The 25,699-nt window shown below is 44.8% G+C and overlaps 3 non-coding genes across 3 annotated transcripts; 2 read left to right on the top strand and 1 right to left on the bottom strand.

Moving 5' to 3' along the window:
- Positions 1-6,926: 6,926 nt before the first annotated feature.
- trnal-uag (transfer RNA leucine (anticodon UAG)) lies at positions 6,927-7,003 on the bottom strand. Its single transcript has one exon. It is a non-coding gene; the product is annotated as a tRNA-Leu (tRNA).
- A 3,422-nt stretch (positions 7,004-10,425) lies between these two features.
- On the top strand, positions 10,426-10,507 carry trnas-uga (transfer RNA serine (anticodon UGA)). Its single transcript has one exon. It is a non-coding gene; the product is annotated as a tRNA-Ser (tRNA).
- A 7,604-nt stretch (positions 10,508-18,111) lies between these two features.
- Positions 18,112-18,203, top strand: trnar-ucg (transfer RNA arginine (anticodon UCG)). Its single transcript is given in 2 exon segments — positions 18,112-18,148; positions 18,168-18,203. It is a non-coding gene; the product is annotated as a tRNA-Arg (tRNA).
- Positions 18,204-25,699: the final 7,496 nt, after the last annotated feature.

Below are 25,699 nucleotides of genomic sequence, written 5' to 3'. Positions count from 1 at the left end.
GCACATTCGAGGAAAATGATGAAATACCCTTTGGTTGCATTAACTAAATTACACGTGAGATTCGCTCTTTCTTTGGAAAAGCTGCTCAGCTGAACTGCATGAGAAACAAGAGAAAATTCTGTATGCCCTGCCAAGAAAATTATATCTGATATCTACTTTTGAAAATAACTCCTTGAGAAATAATGAGTCAAAACACACACACACTTATCAGAAAGGCAACAACTTAAATGGAATGGTGATTTACCGCATTGCTACTGGTGTTGAGAACTTGTGGAAGTCTGGGCAGAGAGGTTAAATGACGGAATGTCTGTCATGAGGTCTGGCACTTGTGAAAATGTCCACTCCCTGAGACTGCAGAACCAAAGGATCAGTGGAAAGTGAAACAATAGGTGTTGAAAATTAACTTCTGAAGTACATGTTGGCACAATGGTTTTCACCACTTTCTCACACCACCAGGGACACTGGAGCGATTCCATCCTCAGTGACAGCTTGTGTGGAGTTTACGCATTCTCCTCGCCTCTGTGTAGGGTTGTCTGGTGAGCTTCCACAGCCCAGTGATCCGCAGATAAGGTGGATTGGCCATGCTAAATTGCCTCTCAGTGCCCCTTTCGAGGCTTAGCCATGGCAAATGCGCGGTGTTATGGGGATAGTGTTGGACCTGGATAAGATGCTTGTTCAGAGAGTTGGTGAAGACCGATGTGCCAAATGGCCTTTACTGCACTGCAGGGATATGGTAACGATCCCATGGATACAGACAAGATATCTCCAGTACATGAATGGATTACAGAGCAATGAGCTTCAAAGTGAGGATCAGATCATTGTCCAAGAGTGCACATTTAAAGAGATGTAGATTTCAGCATATGGAGTATGGCTGCAACAGTTGGAGAGAAACATTAGACACAATGTGTGCTCTTGTGACCTATTCTCAGATCTTTCTAGTTCAAGAAAGGTGTGGAAACGTTTCAAAAGGGACGGAATGTGATATGGCAGCAGAAGTTCCATGCGGCGAGCGTTGGGACAGAGCCAAAGAATAGCCATGGGACAACAGATAAACAAAATATTGTTCAAAGTTAATGTGAAGGGCTTTTGCCATCAAAACCGCAAACTGAAAAAAAAATTATTATCAAGGAATGCAAAGAAAATGACACAAGTGCAAAAATAAAGATTACCAACTGAAAATTTTGAACTTAATGTTGCTTCCAGCAGTTTTTGAAGAGACAAAGACGAACTGATCTTCCTGGGGCTTCCATTAAATTCCATTCGAGATTGACAGGTGTCAAAGGACTGGGATGTCCCTGTCAACATGAGTGTGAATTGGGGCGAGCGCATGGCATGGCACAGGGAGAGGGATCATGCTTGTGGACTGAATGTTTTCTTGTTTCAGTGTTATTTTCTCTCTCCCAAAAGGGTCATCAAATCTGCATGTGGTCTCTGCAATGTAGAGGAGGCCCCATATTGACAAGGGAACAGAGTGTGCTGAAATGAAATACACATGCGCTTCATGAATTGTTCAAAAGGTGTCTTGGGACTTTGAATGATGAAAAGAGAGGGGAAAGGGGCAAAATGGCAGGTGTTACATTTCCAAGTCTTAGTGCGAATGTGTGAATAGTGCCAAATAGGGCATTTTGGGTGATGGTACGAGGGCCAGGATTCTGGCAGAGGGAATAGCAGAGGATTGGTTTGATCCATCGATCTCTGGGTTATGGGCCGAGTATGTTTCTGCTGCACCACTCAAATACAGCATGACCATCCTCTGCTGTCTATCAATGCTGTGGTGATGGCGGGGTTGGACTGGGGTAAACACAGTAAGAAGTTTAACAACACCAGGTTAAAGTCCAACAGGTTTATTTGGTAGCAAAAGCCACACAAGCTTTCCGAGCTCCAAGCCCCTTCTTCAGGTGAGTGGGAATTCTGTTCACAAACAGGGCATATAAAGACACAGACTCAATTTACATGAATAATGGTTGGAATGCGAATACTTACAGCTAATCAAGTCTTCAAGATACAAACAACGTGAGTGGAGAGAGCTTCAAGACAGGCTAAAAAGATGTGTATTGTCTCCAGACAAGACAGCCAGTAAAACACTGCAGGTCCAGGCAGGCTGTGGGGGTTACAAATAGTGTGACATGAACCCAATATCCCGGTTGAGGCCGTCCTCGTGTATGCGGAACTTGGCTATCAGTTTCTGCTCAGCGATTCTGCGCCGTCGTGTGTCGTGAAGGCCGTCTTGGAGAACGCTTACCTGAATATCAGAGGCCGAATGCCCGTGACCGCTGAAGTGCTCCCCAACAGGAAGAGAACAGTCTTGCCTGGTGATTGTCGAGCGGTGTTCATTCATCTGTTGTCGCAGCTTCTGCATAGTTTCCCCAATGTACCATGCCTCGGGACATCCTTTCCTGCAGCGTATCAGGTAGACAACGTTGGCCGAGTTGCAAGAGTATGTACCATGTACCTGGTGGATGGTGTTCGCATGTGAGATGATGGCATCTGTGTCGATGATCCGGCACGTCTTGCAGAGGTTGCTGTGGCAGGGTTGTGTGGTGTCGTGGTCACTGTTCTCCTGAAGGCTGGGTAGTTTGCTGCGGACAATGGTCTGTTTGAGGTTGTGCGGTTGTCTGAAGGCAAGAAGTGGGGGTGTGGGGATGGCCTTGGCGAGATGTTCGTCTTCATCAATGACATGTTGAAGGCTCCGGAGGAGATGCCGTAGCTTCTCCGCTCCGGGGAAGTACTGGACGACGAAGGGTACTCTGTCCACTGTGTCCCGTGTTTGTCTTCTGAGGAAGTCAGTGCGGTTTTTCACTGTGGCACGTCGGAACTGTCGATCGATGAGTCGAGCGCCATATCCTGTTCTTATGAGGGCATCTTTCAGCGTCTGGAGGTGTCTGTTGCGATCCTCCTCATCCGAGCAGATCCTGTGTATACGGAGGGCTTGTCCGTAGGGGATGACTTCTTTAACGTGTTTAGTGTGGAAGCTGGAGAAGTGGAGCATCGTGAGGTTATCCGTGGGCTTGCGGTACAGTGAGGTGCTGAGGTGACCGTCCTTAATGGAGATGCGTGTGTCCAAGAATGCAACTGATTCCGGAGAGTAGTCCATGGTGAGTCTGATGGTGGGATGGAACTTGTTGATGTCATCATATCGTTGTTTCAGCGATTGTTCACCATGAGTCCAAAGGAAGAAAATATCATCGATGTATCTAGTGTATAGCATCGGTTGAAGGTCCTGTGCGGTGAAGAGGTCTTGTTCGAACCTGTGCGTGAAGATGTTGGCATAATGAGGTGCGAATTTGGTCCCCATGGCTGTTCCGTGTGTCTGGATGAAGAACTGGTTGTTGAAGGTGAAGACATTGTGGTCCAGGATGAAGCGGATGAGTTGTAAAATTGCATCTGGAAACTGGCAGTTGACGGCATTCTCCAAGGTGGCCTTCACGACAGCGCAGTTAGAATTTCGTTAAGCATCAGTTTAATTATTAGTGCAAGCCTATTAAAACATAGATAGTAGAAAACTTTGCTTATTTCTGATTGAGGGTGGTATAGAGAGAGAAACCTGCTTTTCTTGACATCTATTACTGACCGATATCTGGGTGTACAGGTTTCAATCTCAAAATTTGCCAAGATTGTAAAACTTGAAAATATTATGAGCTTTAGTGAGGAGGATATTGATTGTCTTCAAGTAGATATAGACAGGCTGGTGGAATGAGTAGACACGTGACAGATACAATTTAATGAATGTAAGGAAGTGTGAAGTTATATATTTTGGTCAGAAGATCGAAGAGAGGTGATATAAAATAAAGGGTACACCTTTATCCTTCCTAATCCCTATTGCACCTTTAGCATGCCATGGTTCCACAGTCTATTCACCCATCTCAGAATCCACTGAATATTTATCCTGCAGTCTGCATTGCACCTTCTACTTGTACAATTATCATTAAATATTTAGCACTCCAACTTTCTTCTGTACCTTTACGCTGCCACGTCTCCCTGCTCCATCACACAACCCAGTCAACATCACACCCCCACTCTGTCCACAACCCATGATAGTCTTATCCTGCCCAATCCCCATTCTGTTTCATCTTGCTGTTTTATTGCCCAGATTGCACGCTGATCGAACTTTTCTGTTCTCCATGAATAATAAATGAATAAGTAGAACCATCCCTTGATTAAACACTGTTGCTTTTCAATGTTTAGCGGTGAGTTTCATGAAGTGCTGTGTGTGATTCCCGCCTTTATGCTTCTGTACAAAGGAAAGTTATCCAAATATATCTTCAATTCTTCTTCTTATTCACAAAGAACTGAGGGAGTGATGGATACAGTTTCAATAATAGCTTTAAAAATAGAGAATGGATTCACAAACTTACAAATCTAAGGGTGACATCAATGCCGGGAGTGGTTTTCAGGTTGTGGTGACTAGAATAACAATGAACCTTAACAATTTGAATTGTTCAAAATCAGAATGGACCATCCATTGTGGATTAAAGGAAACTTTAAACTGTGCAGCTGTGCTGTGCTTCAGAATCTTGTTTTACAGAAATCTCCATTAATCAATAGTTGTGCCTCAGCTACTGAGCATTTCCAGCATTTTCTTTTTGTGTTTCAGATTTCCAGATTCCAGCTTTGTGTTGTGTTCTGTGCAGGTGTTTAACTGGAGCAGGGAACGGGTTCTGATCAGCCCTGTGACAGATAGTATAGAATGTGTCTCCCGACTATCAAACCCGCGAGATTAGTCTCCAAGCTGTACAGGAGAATGAGGAAGAGAGAGAGGGAGGATCATTCTGTGATGGACAGATTTCCTGTATAAAGGACACAAAGGTGTGTATTTTCACAGCTCTTTGAACAGACATAAGATGCCCCAACATGACTTGTAATCAATGAAGTTTCTCTTAAATTCTTGGCATTTTAACTACGAGATTATTGAACTTACCAATTGTTTGTGCATTGTCAAAAATCCATATATGGATCTGTACATTGAGCATCTGGCACGTAGCTCTGCGGCACAATCGACAGCGCATGGGCTTTCTAAATAATGGCAGGTTAGCCTTTCAAAGGTTGTGGGTTCGTGTCCCACCAGAGTCGGATTTTGGATCAACTTGTAGCAAACAAGTTGTTGCTTCATTGGTGTGTTTCAGAAGAGGGGAAGCTGCGGCACCGACATTTCCTGCTCTGCCATCTCTCCGTGCAGTTTCTCTTTACTCGGCTCCCAGGGAAACCACTGACTGGGGAATAAATTACAAATCCTGGGGCTTTTATTAAAGTTCGCTGTTTCGGTTAGTAATAGTAACTTGCTGTTCAATTAGACATTTAGCGTTTTTTACACTAAGCGAAACATAAGGAAGGTTAACGAACACATGCACACAAACAAACAATTTATAAATAAATTGAAACAATAAATAAATAAGTGTCCTGCAAAGAGCTGGTGTTTTCCCGAAGTGTCTGCTGCGCTTGTCCTTCGAGGCTGCAGTGGTCGTGGGTTTGGAAGGTGCTGGGAAAGGAGCAGTTGGTGAGTACCTGCAGTGCACCTTGGAGATGGTGCACACTGCTGCCACTGTGTGTCCGCGGTGCAGGGAGTGAATGAAATTGGATGCCTTGTCCTGGATTGTGTCAAACTTCTGTAGTGTTGCTCAAGATGCATTCACCCGGGCAAGTTATCTCAGGAAACCAGGTGCTTCGACTTCGTCCCACTGTCTAAAGATGAGCAGGTTGGGTGGATTGGCCATGCTAGATTGCCCCTCGGTTTCCCAAGATGTGTAGATTAGCGGGGTGGTTGCATGGCGCTATGGAGATAGGGCCTGTGTGGAATGCTCTGTCGGAGAGTCAGTACAGTTTCGATGGGCAGAATGGTCACCTTCAGTACTGTGGTGATTCTATGATTCTGAGGCAATCTGACTGTGCTAGAAATTCACGAAGAGAAAGGGGGAATGCTGTGTTTGTAGCATTTACAGCAGTGAGTTTGTTGCAGATTAAATAGTTTACTTCAAGCGGGAGCTGATGAAAATTTATGCATCCTGTAAATAAACAGCAGAGATGTTCGCGGGAGCTATCGAAATGTTAGTTTTTATCTCTGCAGAATATCTACTGGAAAGTGAAAAAACAATATTAACTTGCAAGAAGCAAGATCACTTGCGAGGGATTTAACCAGCTGAGCCGCAGAACCCGATGGTCTTTATCGCACTTCAATGGAATGTCGGAAATAAATTTCAGCTGTGGGAGTATCTGTGAAAATAGAGATAGCTCACATTTCAAATCCTGACCTTTCACTAGACCGACCTGTTTCTCCCTCCACAGATGTAATGGGTTGGGTATAGAATCATAAATCAAAAAAATACAGAATCCCTACAGTGGCCAATCGAGACTGCACCAATTTCCCAGTAAACCTTTCAAATCTGCCCTTCCCCCCCGACATTGTACATCAGAGAATATCACACACATCACTCAGTGAAACCACTCGGCTAAACATTGAGAGGTTGATCGTGAGCTGGTTCCATTTACTGTTTTCAGACACACATCTGGTATAAAAGTAGCCGTGTTCAGGATGAGATTCACACACAGTTTTCTGCTCTGAAGGCAGATGTGCTCCTCCTGTGACATGAGGTGATTTCTGAAGAATTTCATTTATACAGAACATGTGTGTCGCTGGCCCGGGAAGCATTTATTGTTCAAAATTAATTATCTTTGAGAACTTGGCGGTGAGTTCATTCTTGAGCCACTGCAGTCCATGTGGTGTATGTACACACATAGTGCTGTTAGGGAGGGAGTTTCAGGATTGTGAGGCAGCCACAGAAACGGTGATACATTTCTAAATCAGGATGGTGCGTGTCTCAGACTGGAACTTGCAGGTGGTCGTTGTTTCTCTGCATCTGCGGCCCTTGTACTTCCGGGGGAGAGATTTCGCGGGTTTGGATGGTGCCTCGCCGAGGAAAAATAAACCTTAATGTCAGAAGTAGGATTTGAACCCACGCCTCGAGCTGCGACCTAATCGCAGCGCCTTAGACCGCTCGGCCATCCTGACTACTGTGCTAAAAGTCTGAATCTGCGCAAGTCGATTTGAATTCCATCTTTGTTATTACATTTATAACTCGATGTATTTTTCCATTTTTGAACCCCAACCAGAGTCCTGTATCTGAGTCCCATCCTTTCCCAAGCCGCCGGGGGCTGAGGAGCTTCTCATTGCTGCATTGCGCTGTTTGCTCAAATCAACAAAGACCCAATTCCCGCCCTACCTGTTCCTAACACGAAGGTGTTGAGAGTGTCAGATCTGAGCAACGTGAAGTATCCAATTGGAGAGTTACATCCTGGCGACAGGAATATCTTTCCACAGCTGCTTTTGGAGCTGCTGAATATTTCCAGCATTCCCTGTTTGATTTTGTGCTCTCATTACAGGAGTTCATTTACTGACAACTCAAAACTTGTCTCTGGGGCGTAGCACCAGACAGAGCTTTTCTGTGATCTTCACACAGACAAGTTCACTCTTCACTTTCCTACACACAAGCTTTAAAATCGGCTGCTTCCACACTCAGCACCCTGCGGCATTGCCTTCAAACCTCACCCCCCCACACCAGGGTCTCAGAGGTACAAGTGCTTCTTAGGAATTCAGAAAAGCAAGAGGATCACAGTGTTCGTGGGGGAATATAAAAGGTTAATCCACTTTCACGAACAGATTGATGGAGAGAATCACACACACAAAACACATACACACGCACGCACCGCCTCGGCAGATTGTGAAATTTGACATCAATAACCATATCTGGAATTAAAAGTCAAATGAACAGGAATCGATTCTCATAAAAGAACACACCTGGTTCACTAATGTCCTGGAAGGAATGAGTTTTTACCTGGGCTGGACCTACATTTGACTCCGAACCCACAGCAATGTGGTTGACAAAAAACTGCCCACTGAGGTTGATCTTTCTGTACATCCTAGCTATGACTGTAACTCTACATTGTGCACTCTCTCCTTTCCTTCTCGATGTACGGTTTTGCTTTGTCTGAATAGTATGCAAGAAACAATATTTTGCACTGTCCACAAATACATGTGACAATAATAAATCAAATAAAACCAAAAAATATGACACAGATATAAATCGCAAATGACCAGAGGCTGCTCATCCTCTCAAAGTGGATAGATTTTTGGTGGTGATTTAGCCTAAGGATTACCACACTTCAGGAGAGGGGCAATGCTGAAAATATCTAATGTGCTCTCTAATAGCATATCTGGATTTTCTTTGCAATAAATTTGCATCGACATATTGATTTCTTTTTTAAATCTGAGGATCAGAGGTGAGCTGGCAAGGTGGACACAGAACTGGCTCGGTCAAAGAGGCATGGTACATTGGGGAAACCATGCAGACGCTACGACAACGGATGAATGAACACCGCTCGACAATCACCAGGCAAGACTGTTCTCTTCCTGTGGGGGAGCGCTTCAGCGGTCACGGGCATTCGGCCTCTGATCTTCAGGTAAGCGTTCTCCAAGGCGGCCTTCACGACACACGACAACGCAGAATTGCTGAGCAGAAACTGATAGCCAAGTTCCGCACACATGAAGACGGCCTAAACCGGGATGTTGGCTTTATGTCACATTATCAGTAACCCCCACAGCTTGCCTCCTGGACTTGCAGAATCTCACTGGCTGTCCTGTCTGGAGACAATACACATCTCTTTAACCTGTGCTTAATACTCCCTCCACTCACATTGTCTGTATCTTTAAGATCTGGTTGGCTGGAGAGATTCGCATTCTAATCAGTATTCTGTAACTTGATTTTGTGTCTCTGTGCCCTGTTTGAGAGCAGATTTCCACTCCATCTGACGAAGGAGCAGCGCTCCGAAAGCTAATGGCGTTTGCTACCAAATAAACCTGTTGGACTTTAACCTAGTGTTGTTAAAACTCTTACTCGGTCAAAGAAGACAGAGAGTAGCAGTGGAAGGGTGCGTTTCTAAATGGAGGGCTGTGACAAGTGCTGGGACTGTTGCTGTTTGTAATATATATAAATGATTTGGAGGAAAATGTAATTGATTTGATTAGTAAGTTAGCGGGCAACACAAAGATTGGTGGAGTTGCGGATAGTGATGAGGACCATCAGAGGATACAGCAGGATAGAGATCAGTTGGAGACTTGGGCGGAGAGATGGCAGATGGAGTTTAATCCAGACAAATGTGAAGTAATGCATTTTGGAAGGTCTAATACAGATAGGAAATATGCAGTAAATGGCAGAACCCTTTAAGAGTATTGATAGGCAGAGGGATCTGGGTGTACAGGTACACAGGTCACTGAAAGTGGCATCGTGGTGGAGAAGGTAGTCAAGAAGGCATACAGCATGCTTGCCTTCATCAGCTGGGGCATTGAGTTTAAAAATTGGCAAGTCATGCTGCAGCTTTATAGAACCTTAGGCCGCACTTGGAATATAGTGTTCAATTCTGGTTGCCACACTACGAGGAGGCTTTGGAGAGGCTACAGAAAAGATTTACCAGGATGTTGCCTGGTATGGAGGGCATTAGCTATGGGGAGAGGTTGGAGAAATTTGGTTTGTTCTCACTGGAGCGATGGAGGTTGAGGGGCGACCTGATAGAAGTCTACAAGCTTATGAGAGGCATGGACAGAGTGGATAGTCAGAAGCTTTTTCCCAGGGTGGAAGAGTCAATTACTCTGGGGCACAGGTTTAAGGTGCGAGGGGCAAGGTTTAAAGGAGATGTACAAGGCAGGTTTTTTTACGCAGAGGGCGGTGGGTGCCTGGAACTCGTTGCCGGGGGAGGTAGTGGAAGCGGATACAATAGTGACTTTTAAGGGGCATCTTGACAAATACATGAATAGGATGGGAATAGAGGGATATGGTCCCCGGAAGGATAGGGGGTTTTAGTTCAGTCAGGCAGCATGGTCGGTGCAGGCTTGGAGGGCCGAAGGGCCTGTTTCTGTGCTGTAATTTTCTTTGTTCTTCTTTGATAATGTCCGGCTCCTACAACCTGTCCTGCCACCTTCAATGATTTATACACCTGTCCACACATTTCCCATTGTTCCTGCACCCTCTTTTGGAATTATATCCTTTATTTTATATTGTTTCTTTGTGTTCTTCCCACTGAAACAAATCACTTAATTCTTCATCTGCCACAGGTCCTCCCATTCCACCAGTTTGTTTGTGTCTTTTTGGAGTTCCACTGGAATTTCTGTAGCTCTTTTCACACCCACAGGATGTTCCAAAACATTTCACTGACAAGAAAGTATTTTTGAAATGTAATCATTGTCCAAATGCTGAGCTTTTAAACTGTTCAACAACGTCAGAAATTCCCATATGGGGATGGGGAATAACTGCTCCAGGTGTGGCTCTGTGGCACAGCGGATAGCGTGTTGGACTTCTAGTCATTGTCTGGTGAGACATTCAAAAGTAAAGTTTGAAGGAATCAGCTATTAATAAGCTGGTAAGTTAGCTGGTGGTTACAGCTGCGATGGCCGAGTGGTTAAGGTGTTGGATTTGAAATGCAGTGGGGTTTTCCCACCCAGGTTCGATCCCTGCTCTCAGCGAGTGTGTTTGAAGCTGTTTAATCTCTTCAATCACTTCCCAAAGGCTTATCACTGACTGGAAAACTGATTGCCATTTCGTGAAGGTATCGACGAAATGTTGACTGAACTGATGGAAAAGAAGACAATAACAATATCTGTTTGATTTCTATCATTTGGGAGCCGATCGCAGCTTTGGGAGGGGAAGGGGTGAGGGCAGAGGTGCGGGAGATGAATGGGACATGGTTGAGCGCCCAGTCAAACACCGAGGGTCGGGGTGGAGGCACCTTGGTTTCAGGAAGATGGAGTCCATGTCAGGAGCGCCGATTTGGAAAGAGGCATCAGAGGAACAGTTCCGACTGAGGTGAACAAACTAGGAGAATGGGGATGGGGTCCTTACAGGGAGCGGGGTATGAGGATCTGTACTCGGCGTGTGAGTCGGTGGGGCTTTAGTTACTGGTGGTCAGTCTATCTAGAATTGGAGACAGACAGGTCAAGGAAGGGGAGGTAAGTGTCGGAGATGGACCATGTGAAGGTGCGAGGGTGGAAATTGGAAGCAAAATAGCTATTTTTTCCCCAGCTGCAGACGAGAGCGGGAAGCAGCACCGATACAGTCAAAGATATAACAGAAAAAGAGGTGCGGGAGAGGGGCCTGAACAGGACTGGAACAAGGGATATTCCACAAATAGCACAAGGAGACAGTCACTTTCAGGCGCGTGACCGCGTAGCCTAACAGGTAAGGCGTTTGACTTCAGTGCTGCTATCTGAAGATTACAGGTCCGAGTGCGGTCTCTTTATATAGAAATCTGGGGGAACCCCCTGAAAACTGAGCTCTCACCCGTTAACTGCAATCCACCGTTTCCTCCAGAAATGTGGAGACTTGATTAGCTGTAAAGACTCGCATTCCAACCATTATTTTGTAAATTGAGTTTGTGTCTATATATGCCCTGTTTGTGAACAGAACTCCCACTCACCTGATGAAGGGGCAGTGTTCTGAAAGCTCGTGCTAACAAATAAACCTGTTGGACTTTAACCTGGTGTTGTGAGACTACTGACTCCTCCAGAAATTGCAAGGAACTTTCTCAGAATTACTTTCCTTGGAACTTTGTTCATTTAATTCTCACACATCTGACTATTTTTAGATCCGAACTGTTCCACAATATCTGTTTGACCTGGATAAATTATTGATGTTCCCAACGAGAACAAAATGCTTTGTATCAATCGGCTAATGGAAATTCTGTGGAGGTAATTCTAATCTCCTCAGGAACAGGTTTAATAATGAGCTGAATGAAGTGTTTTTGTTGACAGGGATGAGAGGTTATGTCACTGGGCTGGTAAACCAGAGGCCCGCACTGATCTTTGGGGACGCGGCAGCTGGTGAAATTCAAATTCACTGATTTAATAGATAGAAACATGGATAGAAAACAGAAACAGGAGTAGGCCATTCAGCCAATCTAAGTCTGGAATTGAAAGCAAGTCTCTGTAATGGAGGCCTTGAAGTTCCCGTCGATTGGTTTCCCACAGAAAACATCTTCACAGAACAACAGAGAACATTTCACACAACAGGAAAACACCTTTACAGAACAGAGAAAACTGCTGCTCAAGTCAGATCATATTTACACAACCGGGAACACATTTACACAACAGGGAAGAATTTGACAAGAACCACAGTGATGATCTGTCACAGTCACAGTTCCACAGCAGAGAGAACAGTTACACAGCATAGAACACAATTACACAGCAGGAAATACATTTCAAAACAGGGCCTATCTTTGTGTAACAGAAAACCCCTTTTCATAAATAATCATTTTTTTCCATCTCAGTATCTTGCTGGTTTGCTCGGCACCTTTTCTGTCTGTCATTGTGTGTGTGTCCTGATAGTCTCTTACTGATTTTCTGTGTGTCTTTCTCTGTCTGTTAGAGCCGGGGTGATGTTATGTGTTATCATCCAGCCAGGGTGAGCTTCCGAACATGCGTGTTCTTGTTTGAAATCAATAGTTGTCTGGCTCCCGCGCAATAAAAACAGGCAGAAAGCAGAGTAGCGCAGTGGAAGCGTGCTGGGCTCGTAACCCAGAGGTCTATGGCTCGAAACCACCCTCCACTATCATGCTCTCACTCATATCAAGAAGACATATTCGGCTGCTGCCTAATGGCATACGTGGATTTTTTTCAGCAGTAAATCTGCTTCATCGTGTTGATTTGTGTTACCATGAGTGCATTGTGCATTTGTCCGAGGTTTAGTTCAGTTGGCCGAACAGCAGATTCGCCGAACAGCAGATTCAGCAAACAGCTCAGGATAAATTCCATATCGGTTGAGATTATTGATAAAGGCCCCGCCTTCTCAGCCTTGCTTCTTGTCTGAGGTTTGAATCCTCCGGTTAAATCACCACCAGTCATCCTTTGATAACACCGAGAATAATCTTGGACTGTGGACCTTTTTCGTTTCCAAACTGTGTAAGAATATCATCTACGTGTGGAAACCGGAAGCATCCCTGAAATATCATTTCACCATAGTTTTGAAAAGTTTCATTTTGGGAACATTCACAAACAATCAACTTTACCCAGATGCAAAATCTAAAGATGAACTGTAGAAAAGCGCCGTGAGCCTGACGTGATTTGAACACACAACCAATAGACACGCCACCGTGGCGCCACAAGCTCTGGTGCTTTTTACATCGAGTTATAGAATCCTACGGAGCAGAAGGAGGCCATTCGGCCCATCGAGTCTGCACAGACCACAATCCCACTCAGGCCTTATACCCACAACCCAATGCATTTACCCTGGCTTGTCCCCTTAACACTAAGGGGCAATGTAGCATGGCCAATCCACCTAACCCGCACATCTTTGGACTGTGGGAGGAACACAGTAAAAAGTCCAAAGATGTGCGGGTTAGGTTGATTGGCCATGCTAAAAATTGATCCTTAGAGTCCTGAGATGCGTAGGTTAGAAGGATTAGCGGGTAAATATGCAGGGTTAAGGGGGTAGGGCCTGGGTGGGGTTGTGGTCGGTGCAGACTCGATGGGCCAAATGGCCTCTTTCTGCATGTAGGGTTTCAATGTTTCTAAGTGGGCTATGGGCCGTGTGCAGGAAGGTGGAATTGGAAAGATCAACTGGGTGTCCTCGGGCTGGCATTGACAAGGTGGGCCGAATGGCTTCTGCGCTGTGACTTCCATGAGAAAAATCATGACGTGAGAAGCAAAAGAGCAGCACAAGGACAGAACAAGATCTCATGTCAGAGGAACATTCTTATTTTAAGACACACAGAATATAATCATTGAATCCTGCAGTGCAGAATTAGGCCACTCGGCCCATCAAGTTTGCTCCGCCATTCAATTATGGCTGATTTTTTTCTCATCCCCATTTTCCTGCCTTTTCACAATAACCCCTGATGCCTTCATTAATCAAGAATCTATCTATCTCTGTCTTAAAGATACTCAATGATCTGGTCACCACAACCTTCTGTGGCAAAGAGTTCCACAGATTCACCACTATCTGGCTGAAGAAATTCCTACTCATCTGTTTTAAAGGATCGTCCCTTTATCCCGAGGTTGTGCCCTCTGGTTCTAGTTTTTCCTACAAGTGGAAACATCCTCTCCATGTCCACTCTATCCAGGCCTCACAGTATTCTGTAAGTTTCAATAAGATCCCACCTCATCCTTCTAAACTCCAACAAGTACAACCCAGAGTCCTCAACCGTTCCTCATACGACAAGCTCTTCATCCCAGGGATCATTCTTGTGAACCTCCTCTGGACCCTTTCCAAGGCCAGCACATCCTTCCTTAGATATGGAGTCCAAAACTGCTCACAATACTCCAAATGTGGTCTGACCAGAGCCTTATTAAGCCTCAGAAGTACATCCCTGCTCTTGTATTCTAGCCCTCTCGACATGAATGCTAACATTGCGTTTGCCTTCCTAACTGCCGACTGAACCTGCACGTTAACCTTAAGAGAATCTTGAACAATGATTCCCAAGTCCCTTTGTGTTTCTGATTTCCTAAGCATTTTCCCATTTAGAAAATAGTCTATTCCTCCTTCCAAAGTGCATAACCTCACACTTTTCCACACTGTATTCCATCTGCCACTTTTTTGCCCACTCTCCTAACCTGTCCAAGTCCTTCTGCAGCCCCCCCTGCTTCCTCAATACTACCTGTCCCTCTCCATATCTTTGTATCATCTGCAAACTTAGCAACAGTGCCTTCAGCTCCTTCCTCCAAATCGTTAATGTATATTGTGAAAAGTGTGGTCCCAGCACTGACCCCTGAGGCACACCACTAGTCACCGGCTGCCATCCTGAAAAAGACCCCTTTATCCCCACTCTCTGCCTTCTGCCAGTCAGCCAATCCTCTATCCATGCCAGGATCTTACCCTTAACACCATGGCACTTAACTTATTTAACAGCCTCCTCTGCGGCACCTTGTCAAAAGCCTTCTGGAAATCTAAATAAATCACATCTACTGGTTCTCCTTTATCAAACCTCCTTGTTACCTCCTCAAAGAACTCCAACAGATTTGTCAGACATGACCTCCCCTTGACAAAGCTGTGCTGACTCAGTCCTACTTTATCATGCACTTCCAAGTACTCTGCGATCTCACCTTGAATAATGGACTCAAAAATCTTGCCCAATGACCGATGTCAGGCTAACCGGCCTATAATTTCCCATCTGCTGCCTCCTTCCCTTCTTAAACAGGGGTGTTACATTAGCTATGTTCCAGTCCTCTGGTACCCTCCCTGCCTCCAGTGATTCCTGAAAGATCACCACCAATGCCTCCACAATTTCCTCAGCTATCTCTTTTAGAACCCTGGGGTGTAGTCCTTCCAGTCCAGGATGTAAATGTAATAAGTACATTTACTCAGAATGCATTGAATGAATGAGAACTTCAAAATGCTGCTTAGATAATAAAACATCATGTTCATTCAAACACATTGCTACAAGCTGGTCATTACTGGGCGTTCAGTATTCCTGGTAATAAAAGTTTAGGAATGGAAGGAGCAGGTGGAAAATAAGGAGGAATATTCATATTGGAACGTTAGTAAAAGAGGATTCTAGAGAATCAGAAGACATCAGGAAATTTCATGTTAGAATTGATTTCAAAATGTCTATGGGTAAAGTGGTCACTTTGCCCAGGACTCCAAACACAAGCGATAAAGTGATGGAATATATTCAGAGATTACAGAATTTTGGTAGAAATCGATGTTGCTTTAAAAGACCTCTAATCATTTCTGACAGATTGAATCGAGCTGGGCAGCTCATTCAGAAAGCAGTTGTTGTCTTGTTTACGCACAAGATATATTTCTGGTACAATATGTCCCAGGCCAACAAGATGATATCCGGGAGTGTGTGGAAAATCTGTGTGAGAGTCAGAACTGGATCCGAAATGAACCCAGTGGTGGCGGCACAGAGCAACTTAAAGGCAGAGAGCGGACGGAGCAGAGACAAGCTGCTGTCAGCTCCCGGCTCCTCCAACCTCTCTGTGTTTCTCTCTCCTAGTAAGAAGTTTAACAACACCAGGTTAAAGTCCAACAGGTTTATTTGGTAGCAAAAGCCACACAAAGGCTTTTGCTACCAAATAAACCTGTTGGACTTTAACCTGGTGTTGTTAAACTTCTTACTGTGTTTACCCCAGTCCAACGCCGGCATCTCCACATCATTTCTCTCTCCTCACAAACTCTCCCATTGCAATTAAAATTGGACACTCCAGATTCTCAGACTGACTTATTTCTGTTACTGAAACCCGAATATTTCCTGTTGAGAAAGTTCCATCCGAATTCAAGGCGGCAATTTCCATTTCAACTCTTTGCTGCATTGATGTGCGGGTTAGGTTGATTGGACAGGTTAAAAATTGCCCCTTAGAATCCTGAGATGCGTAGGTTAGAGGGATTAGCGGGTAAATATGTGGGGGTAGGGCCTGGGTGGGATTGTGGTCGGTGCAGACTCGATGGGCCGAATGGCCTCCTTCTGCACTGTAGGGTTTCTATGATTCTATGATTTCATTGATCGCGCTCTGTCAGTCAAACGCTGACTTATTCGCCGTTTGTCAACTGAAATCTTGAAATGGACTAACATTTTCCATTAAATTCTCTCTTCAGGTCTGAGCAGCGCGATCCAATGACAGGAGAATCCTGTGATTTGACACAAGAAGGACTGGGAAACCAGCCGCTGAGAGCGGACACACAAACACAGTAACATTAGTCTAACCCAGCCGCCCCTTTAACACACTCTCGCTGACACAGTGTTCACCTCTGCACATTGACAGGTCAAACTGTGTCTCAGATTGACAGCTCCGAGGACAGGCTTTCCTCTCCTCTCGCTCTGTGCTGTGGATTCTCAGGGATTTGTTGGAGTTTCCCGGCTCAGTAACTGTAAAAGTCTCTGAGGCCGGTGCTGCTCCCCAGATTCGGGGGGCTGCAGCCAATCACAGCTGTGCCTGATTTAACCCAGAACTGGTTGAAATGATGATATTGTTCACAAACTGAATTCTATTTGATCAGATGAAGATACAGATTGTGTGCACTCAGTCACTAAACAACAATATCCCGCCTTCATATAGAGTGGATGAGAGTGGGTGGAGGGAGAGACAGAGACAGAGTGAGTTAGGGTGGTAAGAAACAGACGGCCAGACAATGTCTCAGTGACAGAAATCCTTGTAAATTCTGGCTTTAGCCAGAAAGATTCTCTTGGAGAAACAGAAGCTGCAGTCTCAGTTCTCACTGATATTGTGGAACAGACACATTATTAATCCCACACTCAGGAACAGTGCTGCCTTTTCACAGAAGAGATGGGGAGAGGCAATAGAAACTGAATGGTCCAGTTCGAAACAGTGTGCAGGCCCAGATGGACCAGAGGTTCAGGGAGACCTTTGAAGGTGAGGGGCAATTTTGAGAGAGTTGTGAGGAAAGCGGATTGGATCCTTGGCTTCATAAGTGGACGCACTGAGCATAAAAACAGGAAAGTTATGCTCAATCTTTCTAAAGCTCTGATTAACTGCGGCTGCTTTAGGATTGCACCCAGACCCGGGAACCACACTTTAGAAAGTGTGTGAGGGTCCTTAGGAGGGAGAAAAGGAGACTTACTTGTTTGGATCCAGCGATGAGGGATTTTAGCTACAAGGTAATGCTGGATAATTCGGAGTTTCTCTCTTTGCAGCAAACGGGTTTGGGTGGTGCTGTAAGAGACGTGTAAAAGACTATAACAGGATGTGTAGGAGGCACAGGATCCCGACAGTGTGGTCGGAGGCCATTCGGCCCAGTAATTCTGCACCCACTCTCCGACAGAGAATCCCTCTTTATCCCTGTAACCCCACTTAATTACCCTGATAATCCCCCTGACAGTAAGGGTCAATTCAGCCTGGCCAATCCACCTAATCACATCGTTGGAGATGGGGGTGAACCGGAACACCTGAAGGGAACCCACGCAGACACGGGGAGAACGTGCAAACTCCACACAGACAGGCACCCAAGAATGTTAGAAGTGGATTATAGTTTTCTGCCGGTTAGAAACGCTGGGGATTTCCCTTCAATTTTCTGGCATCTGGGAATCAGCAAAGCATCCAAAAATAGAACTGAAAATCAATATAACCGCGGTAGTTAATCACATGACACTAGCATTTGGAACCGTGTTGTATCTGTTGACCGCGTGGCCTAATGGATAAGGCGTCTGACTTCGGTAGTTCTGGGGGTGATGGTATCAGAAGATTGCAGGTTCGAGTCCTGTCGCGGTCGTTTTATGCAGAAATCTGGTAGAACTAGCGGCAAACCGAGATTTCCTTCTTCAGCTGAAACTCTGCATTTTCTTGCACACACTGCAGGCGCTTTCTCAGAATGTATTTCCTTCTTGTTTTGTTCATTCAATTTTCTAATCTCATTATTTTATTCTCCTCCCAAGAAATCAATCTTATCTTTGAGATCTTAATAAATCATTGATGCTCCCGAATGGAGCAACAGGCTTTGCAGCAAATGGTTTGATCAAATTCTGTGGAGGGAATTCTAATCTCCTCAGGAAGAGGTTTAATAATGAGCTGAGTGAACTGTTTCTGTTTACAGGGATGAAAGGTGATGGGGCTGGTAATCCAGAGGCTCGCACTAATATTTGGGGACACGGAGTAAATCCCACCGCGCAGCTGGAGAAATTTAAATTCATTGATTTAATCAATCTGGAATTGAAAGCTGGTCTCAGTAATGGGGGCCTTGAAACTACCGTCGATTGTTGTAAAATATAATCTGGTTCCCCGGTGCACTTTAGATAAAGAAGTTTGCCCTCCTTACCTGGTCTGGCCTACATGTGACTCCAGACCCAGAGTAAGAGAATATTACTATTAAATTACGAGGTCTATCCTATCACACCCCATTAGTAATTTTGAACGATTAGTAAGTTTGCAGATGACACCAAGATTGGTGGCATAGTGGACAGTGAAGAAGGTTATCTAGGATTGCAACGGGATCTTGCCTCTTACCCGCCCTCTGAAATGGCCGAACAAGCCACTCTCAGTTGAAGGGCAATTAGGGAAAGGCAACAAATGCTGGTCCTGCAGACGACGCCCACAGCCCATAAAAAGTAGAATAATTATGTAGAAAGAGAATGGCCTGGTAACGGATTGAGAAACTGGATGCTTCTTCTCCTGCAATAACAAGGCTGAGGGGGGTCTGATGCTGGGCTGTAAATTAGTGAAAGATTTTGAAAAATTTCATTTCGATAAAATAGGCCAGAGAAGGGCAGATAAAAATGTATCTCACTCACTCATACATCTCATTGATGGCTGGTGGTTTTAGCACAATGATGTACATGCGACCAGCATATCAGCGAATCCTAAGAGTGTGAGAGAAATTCCATCAGTAATGCTTCCCCGACATCCTACAGATTGAAGCGAGGTAGCATTCATGCTGGTGACTGGGAGGAGTTTGTTACTCATCGTTGAAAATGGCCAAAACATTCCCCTCAATCTACAGCACGCTTTTATGAGGCAGAATGGCGGGAGAGAAGAAAGTAACAGAGAAGAAAGCTCCATGGGCCGAGAATGGGCCTGTTCACTCACTTGAAGACCCATGGCAGTAATTCACGGCCCTGACTGGGTGTCATCCTCAAATCAAGAGACAGACAACGATAACAACTGCTTGTTACAAAATAACTATCATAAAAAAGCCACGTCCAACATTAATATTGTTAAAACTTCCCGATAGTCTGAACAATTCTTGTTTATTTATACCTCTCTGGTCTGTGAGCTTCGCTCTTCCTGGGTGTGCTGACATCTACTGGCCGCAACCCAGAACCTCAACAAAGGGAAGACGTTCACATCAAGTGAGGGTGTTCCAGGAATAGGTCAATATGAAGAATTAATAAAGGGGTGTGATTGGATAGACCTCGTAATTTAATCATTAAATCCACTATAGAAATCAATATTAAATTATCATTGAGTCGGCAGCATTTGCAATTTGCTACCGTCTAAAGTAGTGGCAGTTGGTTCGTTGGTCGAGGGGTATGATTCTCGCTTAGAGGGAGTATTAGCATGGGAGAAATCCCGGTTCCGATCCCGGACGAGCTCAATCAATCCTTTATTAAACCTGGAGCAGGTTTGAGCTCAAGAGAAATGATTGCAGTTAATATATCACGGCAGAACACGAGAAGGAGGGATCACTAAATTTAAATTTCGTTTGACCATCCAAAGATACTGAAAGGAAATGACACGGGAAATTTGCCAAGAGACTGGAACGAATTTTGGGTGGCACAGTGGTTAGCACTTTTGCCTCGCAGCGTCAGGGTCTCAAGATCAATTCCGGCCTCGCTTCATTGTCTGTGTGCAGTTTGCGCGTTCTACCCGTGTCTGCGTGGGTTTCCTCCGGGTGCTCCGGATTCCTCCCACAGTCCAAAGATGTGCGGGTTAGATTGATTGGCCATGCTAAATTGACCCTCGTGTCAGGGGAATTAGCAGGGTAAGTGAGGGTTACAGCAATAGGGCCTGCATGGGATTGTGGTCGGTACAGACTCGATGGGTCAAATGGCCTCCTTCTGCACTGGAGGGATTCTATGATTGGAGATGATGGAACTGTATTTAATGGAAATCTGGATAAGTGTTGGAGGGAGAATGGATTTCAGAGACAAACAGATAATGTTACATGAAATGGTCTGGGTGGAGGATCGTGTCGAGCAGTTTATCAATTAGAAAAAATGGTCACAATTTCATTTAGGTATATTATTTATTGACTTACTCCAGATTTACAAAGTGTCTCAGAGACTGGGAGACAAATAATAAATTCCCACTCACAGTGTGAATAAAAGACAGAGTGATACAGAATGAATCATTCACTCATACACACCCACAGAGACTGACAGATAGACGATGAATTCCACACTCAAATCCTGCACCAACACACTAAGTGACACAGAATGATTCCTACACCCATACACACAGAATAGTTACAGCACAGGAAAAGATCATTCAAACCTTTGTGTCTGGGAGTTGGCTTTTCTATAGGAGTTCAGTTATCCCAGCCCACATCATGAAAGCATGGCAGCAAAACTTGCACAAGACACAATATATGTTGTTAAGTAATTTGTGGAGAGTGCGTAAGGAGCTTGCAGATAGCTACAGACAGGTTTTGTACATGGGCAACTGGGACATAATGTGGAGTTATTCACTTTGGCAGGAAGATAACAAAATATAGAACGGCTGCAGATTTCCAAGGTGCAGAGGGATCTCGGTGCTCGAGTCACACATAATTAGTCTGCAGGTTCAGCAAGTAATAAAGAAGGTTAATGGAATGTTTGCTTTGTTACAAGCATTTGACCATGTGAGAAAATAATGTTCTGCTTCAGTTGTACGGGTCATTAGTGAATTGTCTCGAATATTGTCTGAAGTTTTGGTGTCCATAGGTTGTTGCATAAGGTTATAAATCTCACGGGATCCAGGATGAGGTAGCTAAATGGATACAAAATTGGTTTTGATGACAGAAGCCAGAGGGTGGTTGTAGAAGGTTGTTTTTCAAACTGGAGGCCTGTGACCAGTGGTGTGCCTCAAGGATCGGTGCTGGGTCCACTGCTATTTGTCATTTATATTAATGATTTGGATGAGAATATAAGAGGCATGGTTGGTAAGTTTGCAGATGGCACCAAGATTGGTGGCATAGTGGACAGTGAAGAAGGTTATCTCGGATTGCAACGGGATCTTGACCAATTGGGCCAGTGGGCTGATGAATGGCAGATGGAGTTTAATTTAGATAAATGTGAGGTGATGCATTTTGGTAGATTGAACCAGGGCAGGACTTACTCAGTTAATGGTAGGGCGTTGGGGAGAGTTATAGAGCAAAGAAATCTAGGGGTACATGTTCATAGCTGATTGAAAGTGGAGTCACAGGTGGACAGAGTGGTGAAGAAGGCATTCGGCATGCTTGGTTTCATCGGTCAGAACATTGAATACAGGAGTTGGGATGTCTTATTGAAGTTGTACAAGACATTGGTACGGCCACACTTGGAATACTGTGTACAGTTCTGGTCACCCTATTATAGAAAGGATATTATTAAACTAGAAAGAGTGCAGAAACGGTTTACTAGGATGCTACCAGGACTTGATGGTTTGATTTATAAGGAGAGGCTGGATAGACTGGGACCTTTTTCCCCGGAGCATAGGAGGCTGAGGGGTGATCTTACAGAGGTCTATAAAATAATGAGGGGCATAGATCAGCTAGATAGTCAATATATTTTCCCAAAGTTCGGGGAGTCTAAAACTAGAGGGCATAGGTTTAAAGTGAGAGGGGAGAGATACAAAAGGGTCCACAGGGGCAATTTTTTCATGATGTGGAGATGCGGGTGTTGGACTGGGGTAAACACAGTAAGAGGTCTAACAACACCAGGTTAAAGTCCAACAGGTTTATTTAGTAGCAAAAGCCACTAGCTTTCGGAACAGGCTGTCACTTCGTCAGGTGGGTTCAGAACTCCCACCCACCAGTTCAGGAATTTAACCTGGTGTTGTAAGACTTCTTACTGCAATTTTTTCACACAGAGGGTGGAGAGTGTCTGGAACAAGCTGCCAGAGGTAGTAGTAGAGGCGGGTACAATTTTGTCTTTTAACAAGCATTTAGACAGTTACATGTGTAAGATGGGTATAGAGGGATATGGGCCAAACATGGGGTTTTAAAAAAAAGGTGGAATGGATAAGTTGGGCTGAAGGGCCTGTTTCCATGCTGTAAACCTCTGTGACTGTGTGACACCATATTTAATGAAGGATGTAAATGCGTTGGAAACGGTCCAGAAGAGATTTATTAGTTTGATAACCGAATGGTTAGACAGTGCAGAGGAGATTTACTAGGTTGATAAGAGGAAAGGTTAAGCAGACTGGCTGAGTGTGTTTGTACCGGAGATTCTCCGAGTGGGAGGTACCTTGTTCAAAGCACATCAGATCTTGAATGGTCTTCACAAGGTTCACGTGGAAATGATGTCTCTACTTGTGAGTGAATCCAGAACAACGAACACTTAAAGAAAACTGAGCTCCTTCTTTTCGGACTGCAAATTCTGTTCTCTCGGAGTGTTGTGCGACATTGTAGCGCTGTGCCTCAGAAGGGGTGGAGGTGGGGATATTGAATATTTTTAAGCCGGAGGTAGATCCATTCTTGTTTGGCAACAGATCAAAGGTTATCAGGGATAGATAGGAATGTGGAAATCGAAACACAAACAGATCAGCCATGATCTTATTGAATGGCGGGGCAGCTCGTGGGGCCGAATGGCCTATTTCTGCTCCTATTTCCTCTGTTCATGTGTATGTAGCCTGACTGTAAATTTCCCCTAAATAGGATTGCTGAAACACACCAATATTCACGGTTCACTCAGAGCACCTGAATTAAACTAAAATATGGAAAAATTAAAATCAGACCATGGGATCTTTTCTCTGTAATGACTTCTCGGGAGATCAGCACTGCTCCGGCTTTCTCTCATTGTCGCCACCTTCATTGCAAAGAATTATCTTTTTCTGGCCTCATCCGGGATTTGAACCTGGGATCTCACGCATTTTAATGCTATTGCCCAAAGTTAGAATGATACCCCAACAACAACGAGCCACCCGCAGAACCCAGCGCCCTGAAAACAACTTTTCAATGTATCCCAAAGTTTATCAACCATTTTTTCAAAACACAGTTGTAAAATCGGAGATGTTAATGAACGATGTTCCATTTCACTGTCTGTTCTGGTGAAGATCAGAAGCAGTGATATCAATTTTCACTACTCGCCAAGTCAGCCGATGGTTGTGACTCGCCAGTCCCGTGTGTAATGTCATTCTGCCAGTCAGTTGGCATTTTAGGAGAAATTCGAAGTCATCCTGACTTCATCAGTGGCCTCATGGTTAAGGTGTGAGTGATGTGAATCATGATGTGATTGAATGAGCCTCTGTTGGAGTTTTCATGCTGAGGAGAAACATGTGGGACATGGTCTGGGAATGTTTCACACCGCTCCATTCCTAACATTCCCTGACCTGCTGGGATGGAAATTTCCTGTGTTTGCAGCAGCTACATTCCCAACATATTCCATTGGATGGATGTCCAGGAGCGATGGTGAGGGTGACTTTCTTCCCCAACTCTTCGTGGGTTTATGAGCTTCTGGGTGGCTGACGCGATGTCCAAGCAGTTTTGACGATGGTCTGTTAATCGATTGTGTTCTGTACGAGTGAGTGTAAAACCCACTTTCATCATTAATCTACGGAACGTTTCATACATTGCTTCTCTGCATTTGAACACACGTAGCTGTGCTCTTCCACACTTTGTTTCATGTCGGTTCTTCACAACAATCCCTGAACTGATGTGATGGGAATCTCTTTCACTATGAGAAACTACAATCCCAACATTGAACATTTGGTTGAATACTTAGGGTCTAAGACAAAGAGGATCATATTTCCCTATGAATCTGCTGTGTTTTCTTCAATTTTCTATTACACTATCATAGAAACATAGAAAACTACAGCACAAAACAGGCCCTTCGGCCCCACAAGTTGTGCCGAACATATCCCTACCTTCTAGACCTACCTATAACCCTCCATCCTATTAAGTCCCATGTACTCATCCAGGAGTCTCTTAAAAGACCCTATTGAGTTTGCCTCCACCACCACTGACAGCAGCCGATTGCACTCGCCCACCACCCTCTGTGTGAAAAACTTCCCCCTGACATTTCCCCTGTACCTACACCCGAGCACCTTAAACCTGTGTCCTCTTGTAGCAGCCATTTCCACCCTGGGAAAAAGCCTCTGAGAGTCCACCCGATCTATGCCTCTCAACATCTTATATACATCTATTAGGTCTCCTCTCATCCTACGTCTCTCCAAGGAGAAAAGACCGAGCTCCCTCAGCCTATCCTCATAAGGCATGCCACTCAATCCAGGCAACATCCTTGTAAATCGCCTCTGCACCCTTTCAATCTTTTCCACATTCTTCCTGTAATGAGGCGACCAGAACTGAGCACAGTACTCCAAGTGGGGTCCGACGAGGGTCTTATATAGCTGCATCATTATCCCCGGACTCCTAAACTCAATCCCTCGATTGATAAAGGCCAGTACACCATACGCCTTCTTAACCACCTCCTCCGCGGGGCTGATTTTAGAGTCCTATGGACCCGGACCCCAAGGTCCTTCTGATCCTCCACAGTACTAAGAGTCTTTCCCTTTATATTGTACTCCTTCATCCCATTTGACCTGCCAAAATGGACCACTACGCATTTATCTGGGTTGAAGTCCATCTGCCACTTCTCCGCCCAGTCTTGCATCCTATCTATGTCCCTCTGTAACTTCTGACATCCCTCCAGACTATCCACAACCCCACCAACCTTCATGTCGTCGGCAAACTTACCAACCCATCCCTCCACTTCCTCATCCAGGTCATTTATGAAAATGACAAACAGCAAGGGTCCCAGAACAGATCCCTGGGGCACACCACTGGTGACCGACCTCCATTTAGAAAAAGACCCATCTATACACACTCTCTGCCTCCTTTGGGCAAGCCAGTTCTGGATCCACAGGGCAGCAGCCCCTTGGGTCCCATGCCCTCTCACTTTTTCTAGAAGCCTTGCATGGGGGACCTTGTCGAACGCCTTGCTAAAATCCATATAAACCACATCTACCGCTTTCCCTTCGTCAATGTGTTTAGTCACATTTTCGAAGAACTCCATCAGGCTCGTAAGGCACGATCTGCCTTTGACAAAGCCATGCTGAGTATTCTTGAGCATACTAAACCTCTCTAAATGCTCATAA

Source organism: Mustelus asterias, unplaced genomic scaffold, assembly GCF_964213995.1.
Source record: "Mustelus asterias unplaced genomic scaffold, sMusAst1.hap1.1 HAP1_SCAFFOLD_270, whole genome shotgun sequence".
Lineage (NCBI taxonomy): Eukaryota > Metazoa > Chordata > Chondrichthyes > Carcharhiniformes > Triakidae > Mustelus > Mustelus asterias.
This window is presented reverse-complemented; position numbering and strand designations above follow the sequence as displayed.